At 45.6% G+C, this 25,532-nt stretch overlaps 1 protein-coding gene across 4 annotated transcripts in view; it reads left to right on the plus strand.

The window, feature by feature from the left end:
• The window catches only part of LOC148054100 (E3 ubiquitin-protein ligase UHRF1-like), a 62,876-nt gene that overhangs the window by 7,366 nt on the left and 29,978 nt on the right, over positions 1 to 25,532 (plus strand). The window contains exon 2 of one of the 4 annotated variants that reach the window (XR_015707711.1): positions 23,518 to 24,180. The exons of the other annotated variants lie outside the window; for them this stretch is intronic. The gene's annotated coding sequence lies outside the window, so the exon portion shown is untranslated. Of the gene's footprint in view, positions 1 to 23,517; positions 24,181 to 25,532 lie in introns of those variants that run through there. 4 annotated transcript variants of the gene reach the window in all.

The following is a 25,532-nucleotide window of genomic DNA, read 5'->3' on the forward strand; positions in this document are numbered from 1 at the left end:
TTCCTTTACCTTTAATCTCACATGCCACAGTGCAATATTTTTGTTGTTCTCTGTAATAAAAAATTCTCATTGATGCCATTGGTTTAGAAGCTTAGTTAGCTACTTCAGCAAATTAAGGCATCATTAAAAAATCTAGGATCCAATTTATGTGAATGCATCAGTGCAAAAGCTGGTGATGAGAAATCCCTGCAAATCCCACTGAGTTTATGGCACAAAGCCTCTACTCTAGCACGTCTGTTGTAGGTTCTGAAATTTGCTTGTACCACAGATTTAAAAAATAAAAAAATCCCTTTGTACCCTCGCTCCAGCTCAGAACTGATTTTATGTTCCCAGTCATCAGATTCTCTACGAGAAACCTCTACATGAAGTGCAGACCTGTCATCTCATGCATAAATATTACTTTTAAAACAAAATTTAAACAATTCAAGCACCAGAATTTGCTCCCATGAAACACTCATTTAAACTTCAATGGAAGGACCTGAATATGAGCAGAGTAGTTTTTAAAGAAAATATTAACTTATATTTTACATAGAAAAACAAGTACAGAAAAATCCAATGCATAGTTTCCTTTCCTTAGAGATAGGGATTCTGAGTTTCATAAAGTCAAGATAAAGTTAATACTTCACAGGAACTTGTGAATAAAAGAAAACAAACCTCATTACTCTCAGGATAGTCATTATATCTGACTGAAAGACATCATGGCTTTTTAATATTTCTTTCCTTGGTTGCAATATTGAACTTACTCTCTTTGATTCCAAGTTTCTTCAACAAAGTTCTTTGTTTATACACACCAAATCATAACATATGATGTCCTCAAAATAATATCAGAAGCACTTACTCATCATACTTGATATGATAAATAGCTTCTTCATCAGTGTCCATGCAGTCTGAGTAAGATGTGGATGGTGTACTGTCCAAATAATTTGCATTCTCTCTAGAATGATCTTGACTTAAGTTTCCATTAGTCCTTTTGTAAGAATTGCCACTCTTTACTTGAGCTTTACCATTCTTATGTCCTTTCGTTGCTCGAGTAACATTTTCTATATGAGCTTCAAACCAGGCTCCAATGCTGACATCACAGGCATCCACCAATTCGTTTATCTAAAAGGAAAATTTGATAATGAATATTTATTTTCTATAATCCTGGTTAAGAACAGAAAGGAAAACTGACTAAACTACTTAACTGTCAGTGAAAAAAATTCTACACTGCTGATTTCATACTGGTTTGGGCTTGGGTAAGTTAGAGCAATGTTCAGTCATTCAAGCGTTGTGCTTTAAGTATTTTATTCCTCTAATCTTAATAAGATCTGTTATGAACACAATTTGTAAAAAATATATTTTTAAAAGTTGAGGCTGATTTTTTTTTTTTTTTAACCTACAAATTAGCTTAATCTCTCTTTCCACTGAACTTTTTCTTGCTTCATGGAATTGTTCCTTATGACTAAAATAAGCACATATACTTAAAATATTAGCCCACAACCAGATTTTAAGATTTCCCCGGACTTCCAAATTGGAATTATTAATTAACCCTGATTCTTTTTGACCTGCACTGCTGCTGAATCCTTCAATGTTTGAGAAAGGAGGGGGGAGGGAGATGGGCTCTCCAAGTCTAACAAGGCTGCTATCATAACCAATTGAGACTGGTGCTTCCATAAATCTTTCAACTGCAAGAAACAGAAGTCTCTCATGACTCTGCTCCTTTCTGTGCTCACAATAGTGCTGGTAGTAAGTTATGAAACTACTCTGTTGTAGAGCATGTTTCATTCATTCATTATCCTAACACATTTTCTCAAGCCTTCAACTAATTAAATACATATTACTTCAACAATACAGGGTTTTTCCTGTGATTCAAGTTAAACCACTGAGGTATACATCGCTTCAGTTACACAGGCATTCTTTTAAAACCTGTAGTGTGTAAACAGTTATTTTCTTTGAAATATTAACTGGATTAAAATAGTATTAAAAAAAAAAAACCCAAACGCTTAAGGAACACCTTTATACACTGCACACCAAGTATAAGAAAACATTATTGCAATAGAACTGCTATGGAGCCATACCAAGTGAAGAAGATAAGGCATATGGAAGAGGACTCTAAGATGAAACATTTAAAGTAAATTCTAAAAATGCTCAGAATAGGTTCAATTACTGTAAAATCAAATTGGGGGAACTACTTTTCACGCTCATTTTGGAAATAATATTTTAACAGGAATGTTTCACAGATGTATTTTTAGTTTTACTTTATTTGCAAAACATCCTTTTCTTCTAATTTTTTTACATAAAGAAGGAAATTTGCCATCTAAAGACCATCTAAATGTCCCTTAAAAAAAAACAAAACCAAAACCAACCAAACAACAAAAAAACAAAAAAATTGAGCCCAAAAGATAACACATTAACATAGCAGCCAACCTCAGGGCATGAACAAACTTGGTTTACCACACTATGATGCATACAAGAGAATCGTGCATTTCTAAAATGTTTAATAAGCAGGCTCTGTACTGATACATAGATAGAACAATTATAAAACTCATTTTTCTGAGATAAATTTATAAGGCTGAATTGCCTCAGGGGCTGTATTACGTGTTTACAGTTTTTTAAAATGAGGGCAGTTTAATTTGCCACAGATGTGTATGGTTTAATTTATAGCCTTAATCAAGCAGCAAGATGGATATTTATTCTTACTACACCCAAAGACCAGCATCTATAAACAAAACAACACGAATGATATTAATTATCAGTATTTAAATTGAAGCAGTCATTAGGTAATTTGAAGTACAAATGAAGGCAGTTCCTGAACTAACAAATTTACCGAGAGATAGAGGGTGAAAGGTAAGAATGTAACACATAAAGTATATATCATATTGAGCCAATTTCTTCTTACTTTTCACACGCTTGCTTGAAAAAAACCTATCAAAAAATTCAACCCTTTCCCTCCCCGCCCATGTAAAATCCCAGCATCCAATTTAATTTTTATTCTCAACTCCCACAATATTAAAAACATACCTTTTTAAAAGATAAACATATAATAAACAAATGAAAGCTCTACCTTGTTTTAAGTCAGTCTATTGAACTATTGTCTTGGTTTAACCCTAGCCAGCAACTAAGCACCACACAGCCACTCACTCACTCCCCCCCGGCCCTGGTGGGATGGGGGAGAGAATTGGAAGGGTGAAAGTGAGAAAACTCATGGGTTGAGATAAGAACAGTTTAATAACTGAAGTAAAATAAAATAGAATAGTAGCAATAGTAATAACAACAACAACAACAACAATAATATTATTATTATATAATAATAATATACAAAGCAAGTGATACACTCTACAGTTGCTCACCACCCACTGACCGATGCCCAGCACGTCCCCGAGCAGCGATCGTTGCCCCCCAGCCAACTCCCCCAGCTTATATACTGAGCATGATGTCACATGGTATGGAATAGCCCTTTGACCAGTCTGGGTCAGCTGTCCTGGCTGTGCCCCCTCCCAGCTTCTTGTGCACCTGGCAGAGCACGGGAAGCTAAAAAGTGTAAGCATTCCTATCTGGACTTCTCTAAGGCCTTTGACACAGTCCCCCACAATATCCTTCTCTCTAAATTGGAGAGAGATGGAATTGATGGGTGGACTGTTCGGTGGATGAGGAATTGGCTGGATGGTCGCATCCAGAGGGTAGTGGTCAATGGCTCAATGTCCAGATGGAGATCAGTGACAAGTGGTGTCCCTCAGGGGTCCGTACTGGGGCCAGTGCTGTTGAATATCTTCATCAATGACATAGTGGGATCAAGTGCACCCTCAGCAAGTTTGCAGATGTCACCAAGCTAAGTGGTGCAGTCGACACGCCTGAGGTATGGGATGCCATCCAGAGGGACCTAGACAAGCTAGAGAAGTGGGCCTGTGTGAACCTCATGAGGTTCAACAAGGCCAAGTGCAAGGTCTTGCACCTGGGTTGGGGCAACCCCTGGTATCAATACAGGCTGGTGGATGAAGGGATTGAGAGCAGCCCTGAGGAGAAGGACTTGGGGATACTGGTGGATGAAAAGCTGGACATGAGCCAGCAATACGTGCTCGCAGCCCAGAAGGCCAACCGTATCCTGGGCTGCATCAAAAGAAGAATGGCCAGCAGGTCGAGGGAGGTGATTCTGCCCCTTTGCTCTGGCAAGACCCCACCTGGAGTACTGCATCCAGCTCTCAGGTCCTCAGCACAGGAAAGACATGGACCTGTAAGAGTGGGTCCAGAGGAGGACCACAAAAATGATCAGAGGGCTGGAACACCTCTCCTATGAGGAAAGGCTGAGAGAGTTGGGATTGTCTAGCCTGGAGAAGAGAAGGCTCCAGGGAGACCTTATTGCAGCCTTTCAATACTTAAAGGGGGCTTCTAAGAAAGATGGGGACAGACTTTTTAGCAGGGCCAATAGCGATAGGACAAGGGGCAATGGTTTTAAACTAAAAGAGGGTAGATTCAGACTAGATATAAGGAAGAAATTTTTTACAATGAGGGTGGTGAAACACTAGAACAGGTTGCCCATAGAGGTGGTAGACGCCCCCTCCCTGGAAACATTCAAGGACAGGCTGGATGGGGCTCTGAGCAACCTGATCTAGTTGAAGATGTCCTTGCTCATTGCAGGGGGGGGTTGGACTAGATGACCTTTAAAGGTCCCTTCCAATCCAAACTATTCTTTGATTCCAGGATTCCACCCTTGGGGCAGTTGATTCCAGGTGTATCAGACACCCCTCCACGTGAAAGCAAACTGTGGCCTGCACTCTGATGCCAAAGGAACTGAAAAAAAAAAAAAAAAAGCATTGGCAATGTCAGTTGTAGCATACCATTTGGCTGCCTTTGACTCCAGTTCATATTGGAGCTCTAACATGTCTGGTACAGCAGCACTCGGTGGTGCTGTGACTTCGTTTAGGCCCCAATTGTCTACTGGTAACCTCCACCCTCCATCAGACTTTTGCACTGGCCACATGAGACTATTAAATGGTGAGTGAGTCTTGCTGATCACTCCTTGGCTCTTCAGTTGATGAATCAGCTCATGGATGGGAGCCAGGGGATCTCGGTTCATGCAGTATTGCCGCCTGTGCACTGTCCTAGTAGCAATTGGCACCTGCTGTTCTTCGTCTTGCAGCAATCCCACAGTGAATGGATCTTTCGAGAGGCCAGGCAGGGTATATAACTGTTTGATCTTCTCTGTGTTCACAGTGGCTGCACCCTCTCCTGAGGTAGTCTATGCCAAGGGTACAAGGGGCCTCTGGGCTGGTCACAATGGAGTGCTTTTGCCACTTGTCCCCTGTTAAGCTCACCTCCACCACCAATACAGACAGTTCCTGGCATCCCCCGTCACTCCAGAGATCCAGATGGGTTCTGTGCCCCTATACCCCTATGGCACTGGCATACACTGTGCTCCAGTGTCTACCGAAGCCTTATACTTCTGTGGGTCTGATGTGTCAGGCCATCGCATCCACACAGTCCAATATACCCGGTCATCCCTTTCCTCCTCCTGGCCAAAGGCAGGGACCCTCTATTCCTGTTCCTGGTTGGAGTATTCACTGTCTGACCCTTTCAGGGCCAGACCAGAAGTCCCCTCACCAGGATCAAGGGAGGTGATCTCAGTCCTTCTTCTGTGTCTGGGATATCACTGATTGCCTTCTTGTGTGTCTACAGCAACTAAGCTGACAGCCTTCTTGAGTGGCCCCTTCTTAACAGCTGTCTTCCCTCTCAGTTCACATACAGGTAGTTCCAGTTTAAAGGTGGGTTCACCATCCCTCTTCCGCATGCCCTCCCCCTGGTCATGCAGGAAGAACCAGAATGCACCATGCGGCATGCACCTGGGGCTCTCTTTCCCTCTGGTTGGGGCAGGAGGGGACTGACACTGTGGGGTGCCCCTGACAGCCGAGGCGCTGGCCCATGGGGATGAGGAGGGACAGAGATTTTCTTCAAAGTTTTGGAGCCAAGAAGATGCTCTCTCCACAGTTGGTGTATCCGTATGGGGGCAATACATCGCTACCAAGCTGTTAGAATATAATGCTGGGGCATTTTGAATCACCTTCCTCCACATGGCCCGTGTGCACAGGACATCCTCTGGATCTTTGGAGACCTCATCGTTGTCTAGATCACTGTAGATGACTTCCAGCACCGCTAATTCTCTCAGGTACTGGATGCCTTTGTCCGCGGTAGTCCACTTTCCTTGGTAGTTTGCAAGATCTTCCTTGAATGGATATCTTGCCCTTGCATTTGAAAGGAGCCATCTCCAGAGACTGCAAATTGCTGCCTCTTTTCCAATTCCTCTCTCAATTCCCTGGTTTCTAGCAAGGGATCCCAGCTGTTGGGCTTCCTTACCTTCCAATTGCTGACTGTTGGCCCTGTTATCCCAGCATTAGAGCAGCCAGGCAGCAATCCACTCACCTGGCTGGTGGCTATAATCTTTTCGCATGTCTTGAAGTTCTTTTGAGGTCAGGGACCAGGTAGTTTCTGCTTCCTGTCTGAATTCTCTTACTCCTTCCTCCAATTTCTTTGCCAAAGGACTGGCTTCTTGATCAAACCCTTCCTCTTCTTCCTCCTCCCTTGCTAATCGATGATATGGACCCATTGACCTCCTTGTCCACTGTTTCTTTTCCACTACTGGGGCAATTACTGTAGTTGTTGTTCTTTGGGTCCCTATCTCAATCATGGTGTCCTCAGATGCAGTTTGGGTTCCTATCTGTACTATCATGTCCTCAGATGTAGTTTGCACCCCTGTCTCAGTCAAGGTATTCTCAGAGGTGGTTTGGGTCCCTGCCTTAACCACAGTCCTCTGATAGTACTGAATTGTGGCTTGGTAGGCACAGGCCAAGCCCCAGTACAGTGCTAGAAGCTGCTGGTTTTCATTGGGGTAGGCAAGGCACCCTTCTATCAGGTGGCATGTCAGTTTACCAGGACTACTTGCCTGTTCAGGTGTAAAATCCCAGGCTATGGGAGGTGATAACCACCCTGGGCACCTGCCCAAATCTTTCCGCACACCCTGCCACTTAGAGACCATCTGCCTCAGGGCACATTTCAGTTGTCTCCTCTTATGCCAGGATGACACCAGATTCCACAAACCCCACAATATGCCAATAATGTTAATTAGTAGTATGAAACAGCTCACATAAGGGTGAACAAGGACGTCAGGAGCCTGCATAATAAAACCACCCAAATCAATCCCAGATAGGAAGAGGGAGATGTATTCCCTCATCCTCTCCACAAGATAGCTCCCCCAGCACAGTAAGGCCATCAATGCCAGGGCAAAGCACGTAGCCATTGCTTGTATTAACATGTTCCCAAGCTCAGCAAAATAAAGAGGAAAGCGGTGCAGCCAGGAAACTCTGTGAGCTACACAGAAGCTTGCCACTTAATAACTACTATAGCTATAGCATGCTTAATTCAGAACTGCTGTTGTCTCATGCCCCACATTGGGTGCCAAAAAGGACTGTGGTGGGTTGACCTTGGCTGCATGCCAGGTGCCCACCAAACCACTGTATCACTCACCCTTCTCAGCAGGATAGGGGGGAGAAAATAAGATGGAAAAAAACCTCATGGGTCAAGATAAAGACAGTTTAATAAAGCAAAAGCAAAGTCCGCACACCAAAGCAAAGGAAAACAAAAGATTTATTCTCTACTTCCCATCAGCAGGCGTTGTCCAGCCACTTCCCTGGAAGTAGGGCTTCAGTACGTGCAACAGTTGCTCTGGAAGACAAATGTAGTAACGAATCCTCCTCCTCCTTTCTCTTAGCTTTTATTGCTGAGCACAGCATCATGTAGTATGGAATATCCCTTTGGTCAGTTTGGGTCAGCTGTCCTGTCTATGTACCCTCCCAAGATCTTGCCCACCTCAAGCCTACTGGCCTTTGGGGGTGAGGGGGGGAATGTTGGAGAGACAGCCTTGATGCTGTGGGAGCACTGCTCAGCAGTAGCCAAAACACTGGTGTATTATCAATACCTTTCTAGCTACAAATACAAAGCACAGCACTATGAGGGCTGCTATGGGGAAAGTTAACTCCATCTCAGCCAGACCCAATACAACTACTCACTGGCTATGTAATCTTTTACTCTGAAGTTCTTTTGGTGATATAGCTGTCACTACTTGAATACTGCTGGTCACTCTTCTGATCCACCATTTGGGGACAATGCAACTTTTTGAATCTTCGGGAAGATCAGCTCTTGATTTGGACTGCTGTTTTATTCAGGTCCCCACATTGGAAAGAGAAGATAGGGAACCTTCCCATTTCTATGACATTAAATACACACTCATGTGGTTACTTAACAGATGCTTGAGAAAAATTCTTCTTGATTCCATTTCTTAAGCTAGTGATTGGTTACATTTTGCTAGGTTCATACCTTCCTGTGTTATAAATATGAAGATTAAAATTATTTATTACATTCCTATTCACATGTTTTTAAAATAAAATGTGTTTCATTTTTCTTGTTTCTTTTTTTGCTCCCTTACTTTGATTTGTCAATGGCCTGATGTTAGGACTACCAGTGGCTTTTCTGAAAAATCCAAATCTCTAAGATTTGTGTGTGGAATAGTACCTACTTCCATATCATCATTCATTTTCTACTTCATGTCATCTTTCCCCTGGCTCCCACAAAAGCTAGATGGTAGAGATATGAAACCTCAGTGTACTCAATTGTTATTTATTTCAGGAAAAACTTTTCCCTGAAACCAATAGGGGACAATTTCTTGACAGTGGCTAAATCTACTATAGTGCTAAACTTTGGTTGTGTTACTATAGCAATTCATGATCAAGTTGCACTGGCCTAATGTCCCAAATACCTAACAGCCTTAATCAGCCTTAAACGAATGTTATATTTAGTATTCTTGATCATAGTCTGTTGATATGCTAGAACTAGCTGCTGAAATTTAGAATCACAGAACAATTCAGGTTGGAAAGGACCTCTGGAGGTTTCTAGTTCAACCTCCTGCTCAAAGCAGGGTCAGCTAGAGCAGGTTGCTCCAGGCCGTGTCCAGTTGAGGTTTGAATATCTCTAACAATGGAGATCCCACAATCTCTGGGCCCCTGTTCCAGTGTTTGACCACCCTCCCCCAGTAAAATATTTGATTTCGCAGAGCGATACAGCAGTGTACTTAAATCACAGCACAGATACAAATTACACTTAGAGTATAGCAATTGCAATATACAGCTGAATTACAATACAAACATGATTCTCCTTATTGGTCTCTATAATATGCTTACCATCAAAACACTGAGCATCCCCAGTTGCTGTAAAGGAATATGTGGGTTGAAACCAGCTCAAGTCTGTTGCGCTCTTCAAACTTCTTTTTGTTGGTTATTCAGTGTTTATACTCTGTGTTGGGCTGGCTAACACAGGAAGAAATTTGCACTCCTGATTAACTCAGGAGCAAATAGTTACAAAGCTGGCCACCCTTTGGTCCCCTTTATTTTAAGTTCATCTTCCTTTGCAACAGCTGTGGTCAGTCACTTCCTACATTCTTTCATAAGCTTTGTGAGCTATGACATAGCCCTTGCCTAGCTCCTTACAGCTTTCTTCCGTTCTAGGGGTTTACTGAACAGTCATAGTGAAGGTGAGAGAAAAAGTAGACAAAACTATTAGGCAAGAAGAACTGTTATGAAGAAATCTGTTTCCCCTGCTCCCACACACTTACAGAAAGGGCACGTATTCTGTTCTTCTGCCAACTTCTCCCCTTTGTTTTCACAGAAGAGGAAAGAGGCATCAGGCAAACAGAATTATCTTAGTATATAAGATTAGACTCCACTGTGACCCTGAGGGTCAAATCCTGCCAAGTCCACACCATTTGCAATTGCACGTGTTGAACAGGGTTCATATTTGTTCTATCAGATGAACTGGCAGGGCACAGATACAGTATAGCTGCTTGTCAAACTGTGTTCTGAGTTACATTTTTTAAAAGTTTTCTCTGTGCTGGGAATATAAACTAATATGACAATGACAGATGAAACAAATAAGCAAAATAATATTCTTTCTGGAAGAGCAGCTACCAGATGTCTTTCACATGATATAATTTCTTTTCACTTTATCATGTTTGTTTTATCTATGAAATACTGTGCTTAATGTGGAAGGCAGAATTTGAGCATAAAATATTCAAAATTAAATCTGATATAATCTCATCAACATCAGTCCCATTGATGAGTTTGGGCAAAAGTATATATGTTTGTATAGCAGTCAGAATGCGTGCGTTTTCAGTACTTTTTACCCTGATGCTTCCACTGGCTTTGGAAGCAATTTTCTTTATATACTTTACAACTTCATGACTGTTATTTTACAAAGTTTACAACTTCTCATACTTTACAACTGGAAAATTAAGGCCCTTCTCAGAATTACTCATAACTCGTTATGCCACTGCTTTGCATTCAAGGAGCTGAAATGCCCTTGTTGAACCACGTTCCATACTCAGTCCTGATAGCTGAATTCAAGCGTAGTACTAACCCATGGATAAAAAATTGCTCTAGTCAGAACTAAAATCCTGTTACCAAAAATATACCTAGTTTCATTTCCTAAAATGATGAAACAAAATGTGGGGAATCCTATTATGTAATGAACTTAATGTTTTAATAATAAAAAAAATTAAGTGTGAAAACAGGGGCTCCATTTACTTCTTAAATCCTACCAGTGCCATAGTCTGGGTTCCTCTGGAAGAAGAACATATATATTTCCCTGTGTACTTTCTTTTACTTGTTATTAATCTCCTACCAGCTGCAGGCTTGTTTAGCTTTTATAAGAAATATAAAATCATAGAATGATTGAGGTTGGAAGGGACCACTGGAGGTCATCTGGTCCTACCTGCCTGCTCAAAGCAGGATCAGCCAGAGCAGGTTGTTCAGGGCCTTGTCTAGTCGGGTTTTGAGTATCTCCAAGGATGAAGACTCCACAACCTCTGTGGGCCACCTGTTCCAGTGCTTAGTCACCCTCATGGTAAAAAAAGTGTTTCCTTATGTTCAGACGGAACATCCTGTGTTTCAGTTTGTGCCCATTGCCTCTGGTCCTGTCACTGGGCACCACTGAAAAGAGCCTGGTTCTGTCCTCTTTGCACCCTCCCTTCAGGTATTTGTATACATTGATGAGATCCCACTTCAGCCTTCTCTTTTCTAGGCTGAACAGTCCTAGCTCTCTCAGCCTTTCCTCATAGGAGAGATGCTCTAGTCCCTTAATCATCTTCACGGCCCTTCATTGGACTCTCTCCAGTATGTCCATGTCTCACTTGTACTGGGGAGCCCAGAACCAGACATGGCATTCCAGGTGTGGCCTCACCAGTGCTGAGTAGAAGGGAAAGATCACTTCCTTTGCCCTGCTGGCAACACCCCTCCTGATGCAGCCCAGGATATTGTTGGCCTTTTTTTTTTGCTGCAAGGGCACACTGCTGGCTCATGTTCAATCTGGTGTCCCCCAGGACCTTTTCTGCTGAGCTCCTTTCCATCTAGTCAGACCCCAGCATGTATTGGTGCCTGGCGTGGCTCCTCCCCTGGTGCAGGACTTGGCACTTACCCTTATTGAACTGCATGAGGTTCCTGTCAGCCCATTTCTCCAGCCTGTCAAGGTCCCTCTGGATGGCAGCATGACCCTCTGGTGTATCAGCCACTCCTCCCAGTTTTGTGTCATCAGCAAATTTGCTGAGGGTACACTCTGTTCCATCATCCAGGTCATTAATCAGGTTGGTCAGACATGATTTCCCCTTCATAAATCCAACCTGACTATTCCCTAGTGCCTTGTCCTTAATATATTTGGAAATGGCTTCCAGGAGGGTTTTCTCTATCACCTTCCCAGGGATTGAGGTGTTGCTGATTGGCCTGTAGTTCCCTAGATCCACCTTCTTCCCTCAGCACTCATGGATGCATCCCATCAGGTCCCATAGACTCATGTATGTCCAGTTTGTTTAAATGTTCCCCAACCTAATCCTCCTCCACCAAGTGCAAGTCTTCCTTGCTCCAGAGTTCCTCTCTGGTCTCAGGGGGGGCCTGGGATTCCTGACGGCAAATGTTACCATTGAAAACCAATGCAAAGAAGTCATTCAGTACCTTGGACTTTTCTGCATCCCCTGTCACTGAGTCCCCTGCCCTATTCGGCAGCAGGCTCACATTTTCCCAAGCTTCCTTTTGTTACCAATAAACATCTAGAAGACTTTCCTGAGCCATTCTTTCATGTCCCTCACTAGATTCAATTCCAGATGGGCTTTGGCTTTCCTATTACAAACTTGGCATGATTGGACAGTGTCTCGATATTCCTCCCAGGTCACCTGACTCTGCTTCCACCTGTTGTACGCTTCCTTTTTATGTTTGACTTCAGGCAGGAGCTTCTTGTTCATCCATGCAGGCTTCCTGCCATCTTTGCTTGATTTCTGGCTCATCAAGATGGACTATTCTTAAGCTTGGAGGAGGTGATCACTGAAAATCAACCAGCTTTCCTGGACCCCTCTTTACTCCAGGGCCATATCCCATGGGATTCTTCCAAGCAGAGCCCTGAAGATGCCTAAGTTTGCTCTCCTGAAGTCCAGGCTCGTGATCCTGCTTTTCACTTTCTTCCCCCAAAGGAAGTCTGGGTAATTTCACATTTGGTTTTCCCATGAGGAGCACAGTCCAGGACAGGTAGAATTTTTTGCCCTTCTCTGAAAATTCTCTCCTTCTAAAGATAAGCTAGGGGAGAAGCTGGGGGAGGAGTGGCTGGAGAGCTGCCTGGCGGAAAAGGACCTGGGGGTGTTGGTTGACAGCCGGCTGAACATGAGCCAGCAGTGTGCCCAGGTGGCCAAGAGGGCCAATGGCATCCTGGCTTGTATCAAGAATAGTGTGGCCAGCAGGACCAGGGAGGTGATAGTGCCCCTGTACTCGGCACTGGTGAGGCTGCACCTTGAGTACTGTGTTCAGTTTTGGGCCCCTCACTACAAGAAGGACATCGAGGTGCTGGAGCGTGTCCAGAGGAGGGCAACGAAGTTGGTGAAGGGTCTGGAGAACAAGTCTTATGAGGAGTGGCTGAGGGAGCTGGGGTTGTTTAGTTTGGAGAAGAGGAGGCTGAGGGGAGACCTTATTGCTCTCTACAACCACCTGAAAGGAGGTTGTAGTGAGGTGGGGGTCGGCCTCTTCTCCCTAGTAATGAGTGATAGGACGAGAGGAAACAGCCTCAAGCTGCGCCAGGGGAAGTTTAGGTTGGATATTAGGAAAAACTTCTTCACCGAAAGGGTGGTCAGGCATTGGAACAGGCTGCCCAGGGAAGTGGTTGAGTCCCCATCCCTGGAGGTATTTAAAAGACGGGTAGGCATGGTGCTCGAGGACATGGTTTAGTGGTGGACTTGGCAGTGATAGGTTGACGGTTGGACTCGATGATCTTAAGGGTCTTTTCCAACCTTAACAATTCTATGATTCTAAAATTCTTTCTGTATATTTGGAGATATGACAGCAGAATTGCAGCAGAAGACTTAGTTGTGTTAGCTTGGATTGCTTAATGTTGTGTACTGGTTTTGGCTGGGATAGAGTTAATTTTCTTCATAATAGCTCATATGGTGCTATGTTTTGGATTTGTGATTAAAACAGTGTTGATAACAGAGGGATGTTTTAGTTATTGCTGAGCAGTGCTGACACAACGTCAAGGCCTTTTCAGCTTCTCATGCTGCTCCACAAGCGAGTAGGCTGGGAGTGTGCAAGAAGCTGGGAGGGGACACAGCTGGGACAGCTGACCCCAACTGACCAAAGGAATATTCCATACCATATGATGTCCTGCTCAGCAATAAAAGCTGGGGGGGGGGAGTTTGCCAGGGCTGCCATTGCTTGGGGACTGGCTGGACATCAGTCGGCTGGTGGTGAGCAATTGTTTGGGTTTTTTTTTTGCATCACTGTTTTTTCTTGGTTTTGTTTTTGTTTGTTGTTGGGTTTTTTGTTTTGTGGTTTTTTTTTTTTTTACTTATTAAATTGTCTTTATGTCAGCCCATGAGTTTTCTCGCTTTTGGCCTTTCGATTCTCTTCCCCATCCCACTTTGGGGAGAGTGAGCGAGCAGCTGTGTGGTGCTTAGTTGCCAGCTGGGGTTAAACCACAACATGGTGGTAACAAATGAAAGCCATGTATTGTCTAGAGTACAGAGCTGTATTAATGTAGTTAATAACATTTTCTGTTTAAAAAAATAATCCTTTCAATCCATTCCTATCCTAAAACATATATAAGGCAAAAAAAGATTTATTTTGTGCATTTGAAGTTAAACAACAAAGTGACAATGGAAAAAGTTAAACCAGTAACAGTTAAACAATTCAGTAATAGTGAAAAATAATAGCAAGAGAGCGCAAAGAGGGAAGAGAAAAATTATATCTTTTTACCTGAAAGTTGAAGTGAGATGGAGAAAAGAGTGAAACAATGTAAATAGCCTGTTGCTGATGATATGAGATTCATACTGCTTGTCGATAAGCAATGGAAGTAGCAGTGGTCTGATTGCTTAGCAAGATGGACTGCATGCCACTGCAGAAGGGTGTAACAATCAGAGAGGGCAACTGCAGGTGAGAGGATATGTAGATGAGGGTAGGATAAATAGAAGAATGTCTCCACAAGACATATTGGGACAGGTCTGAGAAACAGACTGCTGAACCAATGTTATTTTTACTATATGCATCACTAACATTTTTATGAAATCATTGAGAAAGAAGCAAAGTACGTTCCTTCCCTCAGTAAGCAGTGGTACAAATATATTTTATGTGAGGATATTAATACTGATAGCATTTTTGGAATTAGATCCTTCATTGAATGGGGAATCGGTTTAATCGGTTCATGAGGAGGTTGATAAGGTTGTGCCTTTTTTGACATGTGAGAAAGTTGAAGGAAGGAAACCTTTGGGGTTTGTGGAAGCATAGAGAAAGGAGTTTCAGCAATCAAAGCAAAGATATTCTGAATTTCCATGTTTCTTTGTTGAAGTAGCTTCTTAGGAAATCTTTGGTAATGTCAACATTGTGGGAGAGCTTTTCACTAAGTTCTTTTGGATCATTACGTTTAAGTTCTGATTCAGGAAGCCTCAGTAAGTTTGCAGATGACACCAAGTTGGGCAGGAGTGTCAATCTGCTTGAGGATAGAAAGGCTCTACAGAAGGATCTGGACAGGCTGGATTGATGGGCCAAGGCCAAGTGTATGAGGTTCAACAAGGCTAAGTGCCAGGTCCTGCACTTGGGTCACAACAACCCCTGGCAATGATACAGGCTTGGGGAAGAGTGGCTGGAGAGCTGCCCAGAGGAAAAGGACCTGGGGGTGTTGGTTGACAGCCAGCTGAACATGAGCCAGCAGTGTGCCCAGGTGGCCAAGAAGGCCAATAGCATCCTGGCTTGTGTCAGGAATAGTGCGGCCAGCAGGACTAGGGAGGTGATCATCCCCCGTACTCGGTACTGGTGAGGCCGCACCTCGAATGCTGTGTTCACTTTTGGGCCCCTCACTACAAGAAGGACATTGAGATGCTGGAGCGTGTCCAAAGAAGGGCAACAAAGCTGGTGAAGGGTCTAGAGAACAAGTCTTATGAGGAGCGGCTGAGGGAGCTGGGGTTGTTTAGTCTGGAGAAGAGGAGGCTGAGGGGAGACCTTATTGCTCTCTACAACTACCTGAAAGGAGGTTGTAGTGAGGTGGGGGTCAGTCTCTTCTCCCAAGGAGCAAGCAATAGGACTGGAGGAAACGGCCTCAAGTTGTGCCAGGGGAGGTTTAGATTGGATATTAGGAAAAATGTCTTCACTGAAAGCGTTGTCAAGCATTGGAACAGGCTGCCCAGCAAAGTGATTGAGTTTCCATCCCTGGAAGTATTTAAAAGACGTGTAGATGTGGTTCTTAGGGACATGGTTTAGTGGTGGACTTGGCAGTGCTAGGTTAACAGTTGGACTCGATGATCTTAAGGGTCTTTTCCAACCTAAACGATTCTATGATTCTATAACATAGAGTTCTTCTAGGTTAGGTACTCCTTTATTCCTGTAAGTTCAAATGAATAAAGTATATACTTGATATTAAAAATAATAAAAATATTAAAACATATAGCTTGTACAGTTTGAAATGGGAATGTTGAGTATAAAACTTTTAAGGGAACAAGAAGCATCTTTTTCGCTCACTTCTTACCAGGGAAGTTTTCCACGGTACTTGAGATTTTATGCAAATTGGTGCATTCCGTTGGCAAAAAATGACTTTTTTGAAGAGGAGCATTGTAATTCAGATGGCTGTGTCAGCCTTGGCCAGGATTGAAGTCATAAAGGCAATGAACCCAATTAAAAAAAGAGGAAAGTATGCACATTATCCCAATAAGTGATACTAACGCTGTTAGGCCTGTTGGGGTCTCATCTTTATTGAAGCTCTTATGCGGAGACATGTTGGTTTTCTAGATGTGTGATCCTGTGGTTTATAATACTACAATTCAATGCAGCTCTGCTTTCATAATCATGCAACGTTGTCAGAAAAGTTGGGGTTTGGGGGGGAGTTGGTCAGGGAAATTAATTTTTTGACATGTTCCGAATTGCTGTTGAAATGTCAAGAACCCCTTAAGAATGGGTTCTAATTGTCCTAGTATCTAGAACCAGCAGCTGCTGGGGTTTTTATGGTGCAGTGTTTCTTTGCCATGCCCCTAAGAAGTTGTAACAGAAGGATGGTGATTGTACTTCTGAAGTGGCTTTCTTCTTAAAGAAAATATGCCTTTAGCCAACTGAAAGTAAGATGCTGCTATGCGCAGGCATGTTTAGATAGTAGTGTACAATGATCTCCATGTGACTCGGCATGTTCTACAGAAGAGGTGGAGAAAATGGGAGCTATTCTGAAACACAATGAATAGTGGATATTGAATGTTCAAAAGCAACCACCTTCTGGATGCTGATGCAGATCTCCATTTCAAAGAGGCCCTCAAGGATGTCTAGTAGAGGTACATTAATAAGTTGTGTGGGTAGATTACAGAGGCAAAAATGATTGATTTATCTTTCTAGTGAGATCACAGAGATTGCAGTAAGATGGCTTCAAGTATAAATCCTTGTTGCTCTCCACAAACACCCCTGAAACTGCTTCTACTATCACAAATGGAAATATATTTCTGTTTCTTATTTGGATCCTTCAGCTCATTCTTAGTCTGTGTAATGCTCTTATGGTAGTTCAGTTGGTCTAGCAGGATTTATTTGATATTTAACTGCTTATGATTTTGTCATCCTTTGGGTCTTTATTTATTCCCTTAATTTTTAATATCCTTTTACTGTTAATAATATGTATGCTTATAAAATGTCCCATCCTCTACCTTGTGCAAGTGCTCCAGGTTTTTAATGTATGCCCAACAGTACAAAAAGTGGATTCCCTCAACTATCCCAATGAGGCTAAGTCAAGGATCTAAATGTTTATGTGAAATACTATTCCCTACATCTATAATTGTCCTCCCCTCTGTAAAATCCATCAGCAAGTCCCTAGGCTACTTAGAGAAGTGGATATAGCAGATCTAGGATGGCAAATTTCTTTCCAGTACTAAATGCAAAACATTGTGGTAGCAACATAGTGACTTTTACTTATACATCCACAAACTCAAGATACTATTCTTGAATATTATTAGCTTCTTTTTTCATGTGTCTAAAATAATCAAGACTTTCTGCACATTAGTTTGATCTCAACCAATCCTAATATAAGTAATTTGCACTTGCGTATAGTAAAACTGTTTACTATAGTTTGCCCATTTGGCTTTCATAGAATTGTAGAATGGTAGAAGTTGGATGGGACCTCTGGAGATCATCTTGTCCAACCCTCCTGCTCAAAGAACGGTCACCTAGAGCAGGTTGCCCAGGACCTTGTCCAGATGGCTTTTGAATATCTCCAAAGATAAAGACTCCACAACTTCTCTGGGCAACCTGTTCTAGTGCTTGGTAACCCTCGCAGTACAAATCAGTGTTTCCTTACGCTCAGATGGTAAATCCTGTGTTTCAGTTTGTGCCCATTGCTTCTTGTCCTGTCACTGGGCACCACTGAAAAGAGCCTGGCTCTGTCCTCTTTGCACCCTCCCTTCAGGTATTTAGACACATTTATAAGATCCCCCCGAGCCTTCTCTTCTTGAGGCTAAACAGTCCCAGCTCTCTCAGCCTTTCCTCATAGGAGAGATGCTCCAGTCCCTTAATCATCTTTGTGGCCCTTTGCTGGTCTCTCTCCAGTATGTCCATGTCTCTCTTGTACTTGGGAGCCCAGAACTAGACACAGGACTCCAGGTGTGGCCTCACCAGTGCTGAGTAGAGGGGGAGGATCACCTCCCTTGACCTGCTGGCAACATTCCTCCTGATGCAGCCCAGGATACCATTAAACTTCTTTGTCGCAAGGGCACACTGCTGGCTCGTGTTCAATCTGGTGTCCACCAGGACCCCCAGGGCCTTTTCTGCCAAGCTGCTTTCCAGCTGGGTGGCCCCTAGTGTATTTTGGTGAATGCAGTGGTTCCTCCCCAGGTGCAGGACTTGGCACTTCCTCTTGTTGAACTGCATGAGGTTCCTGTCAGCCCATTTCTCCATCCTGTCCAGGTCCCTCTGGATGGCAGCATGACCCTCTGGCCTATCAGCCACTCCTCCCAGTTTTGTGTTATCAGCAAACTTGCCTCATCATCCAGATCATTAACGAAGATACTGAACAGGACTGGACCTAGTATTGACCCCTGGGGTACACCACTAGTTACTGGCCTTCAGCTAGACTTCGTGCCACTGATCACCACACTCTGAACCTGGCCATTCAGCCAGTTTTCAATCCACTTCACTGTCTGCTCATCCAGCCCATACTTCATCAGCTTCTCTGTGCAGATCTTATGGGAGACAATGCTGAAAGCCTTCCTGAAGTCCAGGTAGACAACAGCCATTGCTCTCCCCTCATCTACCAGGCCAGACATTTCATCGTAGAAGTTTATCAAGTTGGTCAAGCATGACTTCCCTTTGGTGAACCCATGTGTATTGGGTTTACATGGCAAAGTTCTGGTAGCCAGGGGGCTGCAGGGGTGGCTTCTGTGAGAAGATGCCAGAAGCTGCCCCCATGTCAAACAGAGACAATTCCAGCCGGCTCCAAGACGGACCTGCCGCTGGCCGAAGCTGAGCCAATCAGTGACGTTGGTAGCACCTCTGTGATAACATATTTAAGAAAGGGTAAAAAATGCTGCACAAGAGCAGCTGGGAGAGAGGAGGGAGAATATGTGAGAGAAAAAGCCTTGCAGACACCAAGGTCAGTGAAGAAGGAAGGGGAGGAGATGCTCCAGGTGCCAGAGGAGAGATTCCCCTGCAGCCTGTGGTGAAGACCATGGTCCTTGCGCCAAAGGGAACCGGCTGCTCTCGCGAGCGAGGCAGGCGGGGCTTGGGCGTTGCTGGGGCAACCGCGGGAGATTTAAATGGGCCCCTAGGGAGTGCGAGCGACCAGGAGCGCGGCGAACAGGATGGGCAAACAGGGCGTGGTGCGTCAGAAAGGGCGTGGCACGGCAGTTTGCGCAGCAGTTTGTGCAGGCAGCTGGCGAGCAGGCAGCTGGTGAGCTCTCCTTGTGGTCTACATCCTCCCAGAAGAGACGTAGCCATGGTTTCCGCTCGGACAAGAGCCATCGCCAGAAGGGATGTGGCGACACAGACAGAGCTCCCACTCAAACATGCAGCCACCCAGGTCTCTGGCTGCAGGGAGTGCCAGAGTCTTGCTCTGGTGACGGGGTACTGCCGAGACAACACCTGCGTGAGGTGCGAGCAGGTGGAGGATCTGCTTAGCATGGTGGCAGAGCTGAAAGAAGTTGCAAGACTGAGGAGTATCAGGGAGTGCGAGAGGGAGATAGACTGGTGAAGCCACTCCCTACCATCCCTGAGACGACCATGCCAGATGGAAGCATCAAGTGAGGGAGAGGCTCCCCTGCCCTCATGCCGTCAGGCAGAGGGAGGGGACCCAAGAGAAGGAGAAGGATGGATGCGGATCCCAGCTTGGTGCAGCAGGCAAATCCTCTCCCAGCCAACCTCACCCTTCCAGGTGCCCTTACACAACAGGTATGAGGCTCTGGAACCTGAGGGCCAGGAGGATGAAGATACAGACAGGGATCCATCCAAAGGGTTGACTGGGGGGAACCAGTCAGCCCCGTGCATTACAACGGCCATCGGCAAAAAAAAAAGAAGGGTAATTGTCATAGGTGACTCCCTTCTGAGGGGAACCGAGGGCCTGATATGCCGACCGGACCAATCCCATAGGGAAGTCTGCTGCCTCCCTGGGGCAAGGATAAGAAATGTTACCAGGAAGCTCCCCAGGCTGGTAAAAGCTTCCGATTATTATCCACTAGTGGTTGTTCAAGTCGGCAGTGATGAGGTAGCTGATAGTGGCATCAAGACAATCAAAAGGGACTTTAGAGAGCTAGGGCAATTGCTTGAAGGATCAGGAGCACAGGTGGTGTTTTCCTCCATCCCATCAGTAGCCAGGAGGCATATGGAAAGGAACAGGAAGACCCACCTCATCAACACGTGGCTCGGGGGCTGGTGCCAGCGACGGAATTTTGGGTTTTTCGACCATGGGGTGGTTTACATGGCACCAGGCCTGCTGGAGACAGATGGGGTTCACCTGTCGCAAAGGGGGAAAAGGATCCTGGCCCAGGAGTTAGCTGGCCTAGTTGAGAGGGCTTTAAACTAGGTGCGAAGGGGGAAGGGGATAAAACCAGGCTTGCTAGGGATGAGCCTAGGGGTGGCATGCCTGTGTTGGAGAAGAGATCTATAGCCCAACTGAAGTGAATTTACACCAATGCACGCAGCATGGGCAATAAACAGGAGGAGCTGGAAGCCACTGTGTGGCAGGAAAACTATGATGTGGTCGCCATCACGGAAACGTGGTGGGATGACTCACACAACTGGAGTGCTGCAATGGATGGCTACAAGCTCTTTAGAAGGGACAGGCAAGGAAAGAGAGGGGGAGGGGTAGCCCTGTGTTAGGGATCGTTTTGACTGTCTAGAGCTTAACAACAGTAATGATAAGGTTGAGTGCTTATGGGTAAAGATCAGGGGGAAGGCTAACAAGGCAGATATCGTGGTGGGAGTCTGTTACAGACCACCCAACCAGGACGAGGAAACAGATGAAGCATTCTACAAGAGGTTGGCTGAAGTCTCACAATCCCTAGCCCTTGTTCTCGTGGGGGACTTCAACTTACCAGATATCTGCTGGAAATACAACACAGCAGAGAGGAAGCAGTCTAGGAGGTTCCTGGAGTGTGTGGGAGATAACTTCCTGACGCAGCTGGTAAGCGAGCCAACCAGGGGAGGTGCCCCGCTGGACCTGCTGTTCACGAACAGAGAGGGCCTGGTGGGCGATGTGGTGGTCGGAGGCTGTCTTGGGCTCAGCGACCATGAAATGATAGAGTTTTCAATTCTAGGAGAGGTAAGGAAGGGGGTCAGCAAGACCGCTACCCTGAACTTTAGAAGGGCGGACTTTGGGCTGTTCAGGAGTCTGGTTAACAGAGTCCCTTGGGAGGCAGCCCTGAAGGGCAAAGGAGTCCAAGAAGGCTGGACGTTATTCAAGGAGGAAATCTTAAAGGCGCAGGAGCAGGCTGTCCCCATGTGCAACAAGTCGAGCAAGCGGGGGAGAAGACCGGCCTGGCTGGACGGAGAGCTTTGGCTAGAACTCAGGAAAAAAAGGAGAGCCTACCGCCTTTGGAAGAAGGGGCAGGCGACTCAGGGGGACTACAAGGATGTTGTGAGGATATGCAGGGAGAAGATCAGAAAGGCGAAGGCCCAGCTGGAACTTAAACTGGCCACCGCCGTTAAAGACAACAAAAGAAGTTTTTATAAATATGTTAGTGACAAAAGGAGGGCCAGGGAGAATCTCCCTCCTCTGTTGGATGCAGAAGGTAACCTGGCCACGAAGGATGAGGAGAAGGCAGAGGTACTTAATGCCTTCTTTGCCTCAGTCTTTAATAGTCAAGCTAGTCATCCTCGGGTTTTTCAGGCCCCTGAGCTGGGAGATGGAGATAGGACACAGAGTGAAGCCCCACTTGTCAAAGAGGTGGCAGTCACTGACCTGCTCCTCCACCTGGATGCGCACAAGTCCATGGGGCCAGATGGGATCCACCCGAGGATAATGAGGGAGCTGGCAGAGGAGCTGGCCAGGCCACTCTCCATTATTTATCAGCAGTCCTGGTCAACCGGGGAGGTCCCAAATGACTGGAAGCTAGCAAATGTGACGCCCCTCTACAAGAAGGGTCGGAAGGAGGATCCGGGGAACTACAGGCCTGTCAGCCTGACCTCAGTGCCGGGGAAGGTCATGGAGCAGTTCATCTTGAGTGCCATTATGCAGCAAGTGCGGGACAATCGGGGGATCAGGCCCAGCCAGCATGGGTTTATGAAAGGGAGATCCTGTTTCACTAACCTGGTCTCCTTCTATGACAAGGTGACCCGCTTAGTGGATGAGGGAAAGGCTGTGGATGTTGTCTACCTGGACTTTAGTAAGGCCTTTGACACTGTCTCCCACAGCATTGTTCTGGAGAAGCTGGCTGCACACGGCTTGGATGGGTGAACTCTACGCTGGATTAAAAACTGGCTGGACGGCCGAGCCCAGAGAGTGGTGGTGAATGGAGTCAAATCCAGTTGGCGGCCGGTCACAAGTGGTGTTCCCCAGGGCTCAGTACTGGGGCCAGTCCCGTTCAATATCTTCATTGATGATCTGGATGAGTGGATTGAGTGCACCCTCAGTAAGTTTGCAGATGACACCAAGTTGGGTGGAAGTGTCGATCTGCTGGAGGATAGGAAGGCCCTGCAGAGGGACCTGGACAGGCTGGATCGATGGGCCGGGGCCAACTGCATGAGATTCAACAAGGCTAAGTACCAGGTCCTGCACTTGGGTCACAACAACCCCATGCAATGCTACAGGCTTGGGGAGGAGTGGCTGGAGAGCTGCCTGGCGGAAAAGGACTTGGGGGTGTTGGTTGACAGCCGGCTGAACATGAGCCAGCAGTGTGCTCAGGTGGCCAAGAGGGCCAATGGCATCCTGGCCTGTATCAAGAATAGTGCGGCCAGCAGGTCCAAGGAGGTGATAGTGCCCCTGTACTCGGCACTGGTGAGGCCGCACCTCGAGTACTGTGTTCACTTTTGGGCCCCTCACTACAAGAAGGACATTGAGGTGCTGGAGCGTGTCCAGAGGAGGGCAACGAAGTTGGTGAAGGGTCTAGAGCACATATGAGGAGCGGCTGAGGGAACAGGGGTTGTTTAGCCTGGAGAAGAGGAGGCTGAGGGGAGACCTTTTTGCTCTCTACAGCTACCTGAAAGGAGGTTGTAGTGAGGTGGGGGTCGGCCTCTTCTCCCTAGTAATGAGTGATAGGACGAGAGGAAACAGCCTCAAGCTGCGCCAGGGGAGGTTTAGGTTAGACATTAGGAAAAACCTCTTCACTGAAAGGGTGGTCAAGCATTGGAACAGGTTGCCCAGCAAAGTGGTTGAGTCTCCATCCCTGGAGGTATTTAAAGAACGGATAGATACGGTGCTCGAGGACATGGTATAGATGGACTTGGCAGTGATAGGTTGACGGTTGGACTCGATGATCTTAAGGGTCTTTTCCAACCTTAACGATTCTATGATTCTATGAATCAGGTTGTCCCCCTACAGCCCATGGAGGACCATGTCAGTGCAGATATCCATACTGCAGCCCATGGAGGATCCCACACCGGAGCAGGTGGATATGCCCTGAAGGAAGTTGCAGGCCGTGGAGAGCCTGTGCTGGAGCAGGCTCCTGGTAGGAACTGTGGCATGCAGAGAGGAGCCCATGAAGGAACATGTTTTATAGCAGGACCACTGACCCCATGGGGGACCCACAATTGAGCAGTCTGTTCCTGAAGGACTGCACCCCCTGGAAGTGACTCACACTGGAGAAGGTCGTGAAGGACTGTCTCGCGTGGGAGGGACCATGCGTTGGAGCAGAAGAGTGTGAGGAGGAAGGAGCGACAAAGTGGTATGAACTGACTGCAACCCCAGTTCTCCACCTCCCCTGTGCTGCTCATGGGGGAGGAGGTAGAAGAGGTTGTTCCTCCCTAGGTGCAGGACTTTGCACCTCCTCTTGTTGAACTGCATGAGGTTCCTGTCACAATGTTTTAGTTGTTGCTAAGTAGTGTTTATACTAGTCAAGGACTTTTCAGCTTCCCATGTTCTGCCAGGTGCACAAGAAGCTGGGAGGGGGCACAGCCGGGACAGCTGACCCAGACTGGCCAAAGGGCTATTCCATACCACTTGAGTCATGCTCACTATATAAGCTGGGGGAGTTGTCCGGGGGGCAGCAATCGCTGCTCGGGGATGGGCTGGGCATCAGTCGGCAATTGCATTGTGCATCACTTGCTTTGTATATTATTATTATTATTATTATTATTATTATTATTATTATTATTATTATTATTATTACTACTACTACTACTACTACTACTACTACTACTACTACTACTACTGTTTTACTTTGGTTTATTTCAACTATTAAACTGTCTTTATCTCAACCCACGAGTTTTCTGACTTTCACCCTTCCAATTCTCTCCCCCATCCCACCGGGGGGGGGGGGGGGGGAGTGAGCGAGCAGCTGTGTGGTGCTTAATTGCTGGCTGGGGTTAAACCATGACAGTCCTTTTTGGCACCCAACATGGGGCACAAAGGGTTTGAGATAATAACAGATTAACCAGAGTTTATTAAGGAATTTGTATCTGTTAACAGTTGCCGGTCATAATATTGATTCATCTGTTCTCAGTATTAGTCTACCTGATCTGCACCATGCTCCTGTTTTCGCAGTACGTGTTAAAGATAGGTGTTGGGTTTTGCAGTTTGCTGTGCTCTGCAGTGATTAGTGATGTTTTGCTTTGGAGACTTATTATTCAAACACTGACCTTGAGCGCTATCTGGTATTTGGGTTCTGTACTGAAGCCATTACTGTACTTCGGGTACCACCTCATGGAGACAATTAGCAATTATACCTCTTCCTCTGAGAGGCTTTTTATGGAGGAAATACAGAATGGCACCTTCACTGCCTTCTTCTATGATGTTTCCTCCTTCATTACAACAACTTTTCAGTATCTTGAACATCCTTGGGTAGTTAAGATACATCTATTGGTAGTTCTTGGGAATATTGTTTTGGTTTTGTCTAAGGTGAATAAGCAGTTTAAGAATATCATCCAGAGCTCTGTTCCAAGGCTGGATAGTTATGAGTGGCAGGGTGTGTGGGAGAGCATGGGCAAATGCCTAGGACGGTGGGCCCCTCCAGTGTTTTGGAATTTCACCCCTGAACAAGTGCAGAATCCTGCAGAATTAGTAGAATATTTGGAAAAAGTATGCTGTCACCCTGGCAATTCTAGGGAGACACAAATCACCGCAATGTGCTGGGGCCTGGCCCATGCCTACCGAGCCCTATTCAACACTATTCAGAACCCTCAAGGGGAAGAGAAGGTCTCTGGATCTGATGACAAAACGACAGGCACTGTGGCTACGCCAGCCCCAGCAACAGGCGCTGCAGATACGCCAGCCCCCACGACAGGCGCTGCGGCTGAACCAGAGTACCAAACCATGCCAGTATCAGTCGCCCCTATATAGAAGAAAAAATACACAAGAAAATCAACTCATTTAGTAAGGGCTGA

The sequence above is a fragment of the Nipponia nippon genome, unplaced genomic scaffold (genome assembly GCF_047370975.1).
Source record: "Nipponia nippon isolate SJK-2023a ecotype South Korea unplaced genomic scaffold, ASM4737097v1 scaffold_34, whole genome shotgun sequence".
Taxonomy (NCBI): domain Eukaryota; kingdom Metazoa; phylum Chordata; class Aves; order Pelecaniformes; family Threskiornithidae; genus Nipponia; species Nipponia nippon.